Genomic DNA, 8,663 nt, shown 5'->3' with positions numbered 1-8,663 from the left:
ATAGAGGTTTCACTACTGAGGTTAAAAATGATATATGAGTCACTTAGATCACTTCTAAATGTTAATGTTTGGTTTATTTCAGTGTTTTATTTGTTCCTGAGTAAACCGGTTTGGCTGTGATTACAGTTAAGCTTCATAACATGTTACTCACAGTTAAATTAGGAGGGGACGGCAGTAAAAACTCCGGACCTGTGACATCATCACGTACGCAGGTGTTCCAATTGTACAAATCGCGAGTCCGTGCTCGCGTTCTCGGCGGGTACGTACTCACCGAGAACGCGAGTACGTACTCGCGTACTTGAGCATTGAGAAACGGCCCATCTTCGTCCCTCACTCACACCACACAGTACCGCCATACTTGTCAATGCTCTTGTCACATCTCGTCTGGATCACTGTAATTCTCTTAAGGTTTACCTCATGAATCTCTCCATAAACTGCAGTTGGTTCAAAATACAGCTGCTCGTATTATTTCCAGAACTAGATCCACTGAACATATAACACCTGTTCTTAAACAGCTCCATTGGCTCCCAATTCACCTCCGTGTCAATTTCAAGATCCTGCTTCTCACTTTCAAAGCGCTTCATAATCTCGCTCCTCCATATCTATCAGATCTTCTCCGTACATACTCACCCCCTCGTACACTCCGCTCTTCTTCAGCTTCCCTTCTGTCTGTTCCACCTGCTCGCCTGACTACCGTGGGACTCAGAGCCTTTAGTTGTTCTGCCCGAGACTTTGGATGCACTTCCACTTGCTCTACGGACCACACACTGTCTCACCACTTTTAAATCACTACTCAAAACTCATCTATTTAGAATTGCATACACCTGATCTGTCTTAGGCCATTTTTACCATTTTTACCTTGCTCAGTTTTTACACTTGCTTTCATACTTTTATGACTGTTTATGTCTAAATTTTATCTAGCATGTTTGCTATATATACATTTTTCTTATGTTTTTTATGGTATTGTTTACGTGTTACTGAAAGGTGACCTTGAGGGTCTGAAAGGCGCCTATAAATAAAATGTATTATTAAATACCTAAGAAGCACAGCAAGCACTCCATACCTGAGCAAAGCAAAGACTCACAAGCTTGGCCAGCTGCTTGAGGAGGTACACCAGAGAGATAGAAGGCAGGAAAATAAACCAGCTGTTCTCCACAGAACCAGCCAAGCTGTACTCTCAGTGGCAGGGGAACGATATGAGAACAGCACCTCCAAGGCTGGAGATGCAAAACTGGAAGAGCATGTGGGAGAAAGATGCAACCCATAACAGCAATGCTCAGCTCAACTAAACATATAAGTGCTCATAAGACTCAAACACTTTCACTGAGAATAATAGAAAGTACATTACATCTCCACCCTTATTGATTAAAAATACTAAATTATACAAAGAAAGTTTCTAGTTTAATGCTATACAACATCAACAACGTTGCATACTCAGAGAAGTTTCACAATGTGCATCATTCAGTGTCAGAGATACAAGTTTACACTTTGTGTTCATCCTCACTCTCACTATACTCTCGTCCTCATCTGAGTCTAAAATTTGTAAGAAAAAAAAATGGTAGAAAGGAAAAACTTTCAAAAATGTCAGATTACAGATGGAAATATGAAACAGCATTCGTTAATTTAAATTGTTCATTTATTAAAAACTGTTGTCAAGATAAGGAAGCCATTTAGTGTGAGACACATTTATTAAACCTTATCATTAAATCCACCAGCCGATGTTTCCAATTTAGTAACTGTTCCTGTAAAAAACCTTTATCAGCAGAACTGTTAGGGCTCAAGGTGCACACACATCACCAAACATCACCCACTCTCCTTTGTGCCGTTCTATTTTTGCTGTTTGCTGTCAGGAACAGTGAGTACGACTGAACCTGTGTTTGTAATATTTGGAGATTCATGTAAACGTGTGTCTTTTATAAAATGACTAGAAAAGTCACATCGATGACCACCAGAACTTAAAAACATACCAAACCTTTCAGGCAAAACCAGCCTGACTGTTCCATCAGGTTTTGTCTGCCTTCCATTAGATTAGGGCCCCTCCCCTCACTCTTTTGTTCCAACGCAGCTTTAGGTTGAAAGGGCAGAGCACCTCGTATACTCAAATCTTCTTGCAGTGCCTGATAGGAACCCAAGTGGCACGACCCTCGACCTTTACTGCTGCGGGGTTGTCAGCTGTGTGTGGAATGGCCTCAGCTTCCTGCTGGGGCTCTGAACAGCACCCAGCCTCAGTCTAGAGTTCCCACCATGGGATGATTTCTTCCAGTAAGGCTCTGGCTACTGGACCTGTATCTCCTTTACTAGAAGGAAATACGTCTGACCATTTGGAAAGCATGTCAACCATCATCAAGCTACAGTTTAGTTTCAGTTCAGTAAACTTTACTTACAGGTTATCAAAAGGCTTATCTGAGCATGGAGGTACTACCTGTAGAGTTTTAATACCTTAAATTGTAGGAAAAGTTAGAGTAAACCTGGAATCCCTCCTTTGACACATGGTCCCTCCCATGCGTCAGCAGAACTAGGAGAGTATAAAAAGATAAAGTTAGATACAGTATTTCTTAGGTTATATCAGGGCTTCTCCTCTGGAGTAGCTTCACTCCAGACCTGTAAAGCTGTGTTAGGAGATGAAGTTAGTGTGTTTGCATGTTAAGTCTGTTTAGTTCCTGGTTCCGCCACTGCATTCACACTACAACTGCCTAGAAAACAGAATCTGTGAGTTAAAATGAACGTCACATTTACAAACAACTGTAAGTCAAAGGATTAATAAGCCATCCAGCTACAAGTTTCTCATGTGCAATGGATTTTCCTAAATCAGTAAAAACACTATTGCTTCCATAATATGTTCAATCATGGATCATCCCATGTGCTTATTCAAAATGACTTTAAATAGTATTAAAACAAGTGAGGAAGTCACTCACTTGTTTTAATATTATGAGCTCAACAACTTGAGCAGTGATATGATAGTGAGCCCAACACTGAGACGTTCTGTGATCACTGCACATCCTGCTTTATTTTCACTGGTGTCTGTCTGTGTGATGCTGAATCAGGAATAAAAACATTAACCAACTGTGTGTCCTGCAGGTCAGGTCTGGATAAACAGATTCCAGATATGGCTGCTATAAAGCCATGTGGTTAACCACACGCTCCTGTGGGAGAAGTGATGCTGGTTTTAACACAGCACTTTTTTTTTCTTTTTAACTGTGGCACTTGGCATTTTCCACACTACAGTGTGGCTTTATAAGCAACGAGCAGCTAGTAAACACGTAGCTTTTCTCTACAAGAATCAGTGATGCAGCTAAAGTCTGCAGGGCCCACAAGCTCATGTCAACCTAGAACATCTTTCCCTCCTCTTGTCACTGTCATTCCCCGCTCCTGCTAAAAAACACATACATCCACCCTTTTTCCCGCTGTCTGGGTGATGTTTACCAGCATTGGATAATCCTAAAGGTGGTGCAGTCACATTTGCTGCGATTGCTGCGACTGCAGCAAATGTGGGACTCCAAAACAAACATTTCACTGTTAGGCTATCATTTTTAACTCTGTACCACTCCTCCTCCTATCTATTCAATCAATTCAATTTTATTTATATAGCGCCAAATCAAGTCGCTTTATATTGTACAGTATAATATAATGCGCCTTATAATATAATGAGTCTTATCTCTCATCAGGGCCCTGTAAAGAATAGTATGATGTGCAGTGCACACTCTCAGCGGCCATTAAACAGGCATCTGGAGGCATGCAGTCACGTGTGGTTTGTAAAAAGCTTTCAGTGAGTGGCGCCTCCCCCAGCTTCCACTCATAAGCCAAGGCAGGGGTCACAGGGCTGTATTTCACCATTGCATAGCCACATTCTGTCTGTGTGATTGTAATACCATCATGTCAGGAGATCAAATTTACGTTTAATTTACACATTAAGTCTTGAACCAGTAAATTTACTGGACATAAGTCTGACTAAAGAAAACCATGTTTGAACTTTTGGCCTTGCCTGTCAATACTGGACAAGGGAAAGGTGAAATCCTCCCTGTGAACATGCAGAGTGGGTGTATTCCAGGGTCACGTAAGGGGTGGGAAAGGGGAGGACATGAGTCCAGGTCATTCTCGACTTTCAGGGCCTGGAGAGCAGCCTGTACTGGGGCATAAGAAGAAGAACAAACGGGTGAACAGAAAAATGATTTGTTGTCTGCTGTGTTTTACAGAGGGGGAGAGGGGCCGACATGGGCCCTGTGTCACCTTTCTCCCTCCCTCCTCCTTTCTCACTTTTAGGTGCTTTTTTCAAAGCTACTTTCTTTTCTCTCCATCCACATTTTCAAACACATCTGTTTTCATCATTCAACCTATGCACGTCAGCCCATTTAACTCCTTTCTTTGGCCACAAATTGGAGCATGTGCAACAGCCCTCACCATGGCCACCCAAACCCGGCCGTGCTGGCTGTTTTCCTGGATCTGGATCCCATGTTACTTGCCAAGCTATTCGGCTTTAATTCAATTCAATTCAATTTTCAATTCAATTCAATTTTATTTATATAGCGCCAAATCACAACAAAAGTCGCCTCAAGGCGCTTTATATTGTACAGTAGATAGCACAATAATAAATACAGAGAAAAGCCCAACAATCATATGACCCCCTATGAGCAAGCACTTTGGCGACAGTGGGAAGGAAAAACTCCCTTTTAACAGGAAGAAACCTCCAGCAGAACCAGGCTCAGGGAGGGGCGGCCATCTGCTGCGACCGGTTGGGGTGAAGAAGGAAAACAGGATAAAGACATGCTGTGGAAGAGAGACAGAGATTAATAACAGATATGATTCGATGCAGAGAGGTCTATTAACACATAGTGAGTGAGAAAGGTGAGTGGAAGGGAAAAACTCAATGCATCATGGGAATCCCCCGGCAGCCTACGTCTATTGCAGCATAACTAAGGGAGGATTCAGGGTCACCTGGTCCAGCCCTAACTATATGCTTTAGCAAAAAGGAAAGTTTTAAGCCTAATCTTGAAAGTAGAGATAGTGTCTGTCTCCCGAATCCAAACTGGAAGCTGGTTCCACAGAAGAGGGGCCTGAAAACTGAAGGCTCTGCCTCCCATTCTACTTTTAAATACTCTAGGAACAACAAGTAAGCCTGCAGAGCGAGAGCGAAGTGCTCTAATGGGGTGATATGGTGCTACAAGGTCATTAAGATAAGATGGGGCCTGATTATTTAAGACTTTGTATGTGAGGAGCAGGATTTTGAATTCAATTCTGGATTTAACAGGAAGCCAATGAAGGGAAGCCAAAACAGGAGAAATCTGCTCTCTCTTTCTAGTCCCTGTCAGGACTCTTGCTGCAGCATTTTGGATCAGCTGAAGGCTTTTCAGCGAGTTTTTAGGACATCCTGATAATAAAGAATTACAGTAGTCCAGCCTGGAAGTAATAAATGCATGAACTAGTTTTTCAGCATCACTCTGAGACAGGATATTTCTAATTTTAGAGATGTTGCGCAAATGGAAGAAAGCAGTCTTACATATTTGTTTAATATGTGCGTTGAAGGACATGTCCTGGTCAAAAATGACTCCAAGGTTTCTCACAGTGTTACTGGAGGCCAAGGTAATGCCATCCAGAGTAAGAATCTGCTTAGATACCATATTTCTAAGATTTTCAGGGCCGAGTACAATAACCTCAGTTTGATCTGAATTAAGAAGCAGAAAGTTAGCGGCCATCCAGGTCTTTGTCTTTAAGGCATTCCTGCAGTTTAACTAATTGGTGTGTGTTACCTGGCTTCATGGATAGATAGAGCTGCGTGTCATCTGCATAGCAGTGAAAATTTATGCTATGTCTTCTAATGATGCTGCCTAAGGGAAGCATGTATAATGTAAATAGAATTGGTCCTAGCACTGAACCCTGTGGAACTCCATATTTAACCTTAGTGTGTGAAGAGGACTCTCCATTTACATGTACAAATTGGAGTCTACTAGATAGATATGATACAAACCACTGCAGTGCAGTACCTGTAATACCTACAGCATGTTCTAATCGCTCTAATAGGATATTATGGTCAACAGTATCAAACGCAGCACTGAGGTCTAGCAGGACAAGCACAGAGATGAGTCCACTGTCAGAGGCCATAAGAAGATCATTTGTAACCTTCACTAAAGCTGTTTCTGTGCTGTGATGAGCTCTGAAACCTGACTGAAACTCTTCAAATAAGCCATTCCTCTGCAGATGATCTGTTAGCTGTTTGACAACTACTCTTTCAAGGATGTTTGATATGAAAGGAAGGTTGGAGATTGGCCTATAATTAGCTAAGACAGCTGGGTCTAGAGATGGCTTTTCAAGTAAAGGTTTAACTACAGCCACCTTGAAGGCCTGTGGTACATAGCCGATTATTAGAGATAGGTTGATCATATTTAAGATCGAAGAATTAATTAATGGCAGGACTTCTTTGAGCAGTTTTGTAGGAATGGGGTCTAAAAGACACGTTGATGGTTTGGAGGAATTAATTATTGAAGTTAACTCAGAAAGATCAATTGGAGAAAAAGAGTCTAACTTAACACCGATGGTACTAAAAGTAGCTGTAGATAATATTACATCTGTGGGATGATTATTGGTAATTTTTTCTCTAATGATAAAAATTTTATTTGTGAAGAAGTTCATGAAGTCATTACTAGTTAACGTTAAAGGGATGGTTGGCTCAGTAGAGCTCTGACTGTTTGTCAGCCTGGCTACAGTGCTGAAGAGAAACCTGGGGTTGTTCTTATTTTCTTCAATCAGTGACTAATAGTAAGATGTTCTGACTTTGCGGAGGGCTTTCTTATAAAGCAGCAAACTATTTCTCCAGGCTAAATGATGATCCTCTAAATTTGTGACACGCCATTTCCTCTCCAGCTTACGAGTTATCTGCTTTAGGCTACGTGTTTGAGAATTATACCACGGAGTCAGGTACTTCGGATTTGAGGCCTTAGTTTTCACAGGAGCTACAGTATCCAGAGTCGTACGTAGTGAGGAGGTAAAATTATTAACAAGATAATCGACCTCTGTTGGAGTAGCGTTCAGATAGCTGCTCTGCTCTATGTTGGTACAGGGCATTGAAGATGATAACAGTGGGTGGATTATATTCTTAAACTTAGTTACAGCACTTTCAGAAAGACATCTACTTTGATAAAGTCTACTCTCCACTGCTGTGTAATCAATTATTGTAAATGTAAATGTTATCAGGAAATGATCAGAGAGCAGAGGGTTTTCAGGAAACACTGTTAAATGTTCAGTTTCTATGCCATATGTTAAAACAAGATCTAGAGTGTGATTAAAGTGGTGGGTGGGTTCTTTTACATTTTGAGAGAAGCCAATTGAGTCTAATAACAGATTAAATGCGATGTTGAGGCTGTCATTTTTAGCTCTCGGAGGAGGTGGATGCATCTTTCACCCTCTTCTTCCCTTACCTTCCCTGCTCAGCTTCTATGTCCTTGTCTAGTCTGGTCTGATTCTAACCCTGAGCCAGCCAGCAAATGCAATATGGGAAAGATCTTGGAGAAGCTCACGGCTCTTTAACGGGAGATTGATACACCTGGTGACCAGTGATGGACATCAGGAACAACTGTAAAATTCAGATGCAGTTTGTTCATCCTAAAACAACATAACCAACATCTTTCATGCCTCCCTTCCGATGTAGACGGTGGTTTAGCATCACTAGGATGCGCAGGAACTGCAGCTGTCCTTGGTGCTACTGTGTACATTGGCATATACCCCTGTTGCTTGTCTCATGTTTTTATGGTGTTGTGCAGATGCATGTGCTTTTTATGTGCTGAAGGAGTTTTTGTTGTCTGTTCTCATTCTGATCCCCGATTAGGGATTAGAATGAGCAGAGTTTCTTTGTCCTCCTTGACCACCCATCTGTATTACACATTTCATTGTTTTCTGTGTGCTACCTGTTCTGACCTGTCTCCCCATCGTGACGTTTCTATATTGTATGTACAGTCGGAGGAGATTCAATTTCACTGGCAGGCACCTGCAAGTGACAAATGAAGGCTTCATTCAATTCAATTCATTCAATCATCCTCAGCGAGGCCTTTTGCCTTGTACGGATCAATTTAAAATTGAATTGATTCAAAACGTGCTCTGGCACAACAGCCCGTTCTCACTCCCGGGGCGTACCATACCGACGTTTTGTCACGTCCCACGGTGTTCGTGAGGAACGCGAAAGGTGACCTTCCGCGTTGGTATGGTACGCAGTGGGTTATGGACGAATTGCAGTGGAATAACGGTCCCGCCATGTGTTCCAGCCCTAATCCTAACCTTAACCAGCAGTTAAATGACGCAAAATAGTGTTTTCAAAAGCAATTTTAAGAAAATGAACGAAAATGTGTAGATTGAGTCTAAACGGTTCTAATGTTTTCTCATTTTTCCGATCTCCTCACATAGGAACGTGTTGGGTACCCGAAAGCGTAAAATGTTACGCTTAGGGAGTGAGAACGTGTGGCACAATCATCGGCATCGGTTGCTACTGACAACAAGAAATAAAGCCGGTCCATGTTATGGAACCATTTGTTAATGGTGGAGGGTTTAACACTATGCAACATATTCAGTTTAAGAATTTATATTCAATTTGAATTGTTGCTGAGCTCAAAGTGTTAGTGCTGTCTTATTTTAACAAACAACACTGTCATATCGTGCCTCTCCTCTAGGCCTGCCCCTGT

The sequence above is a fragment of the Oreochromis niloticus genome, linkage group LG6 (genome assembly GCF_001858045.2).
Source record: "Oreochromis niloticus isolate F11D_XX linkage group LG6, O_niloticus_UMD_NMBU, whole genome shotgun sequence".
Classification (NCBI taxonomy): Eukaryota; Metazoa; Chordata; class Actinopteri; order Cichliformes; family Cichlidae; genus Oreochromis; species Oreochromis niloticus.
Note: the sequence above shows the minus strand (reverse complement) of the source record.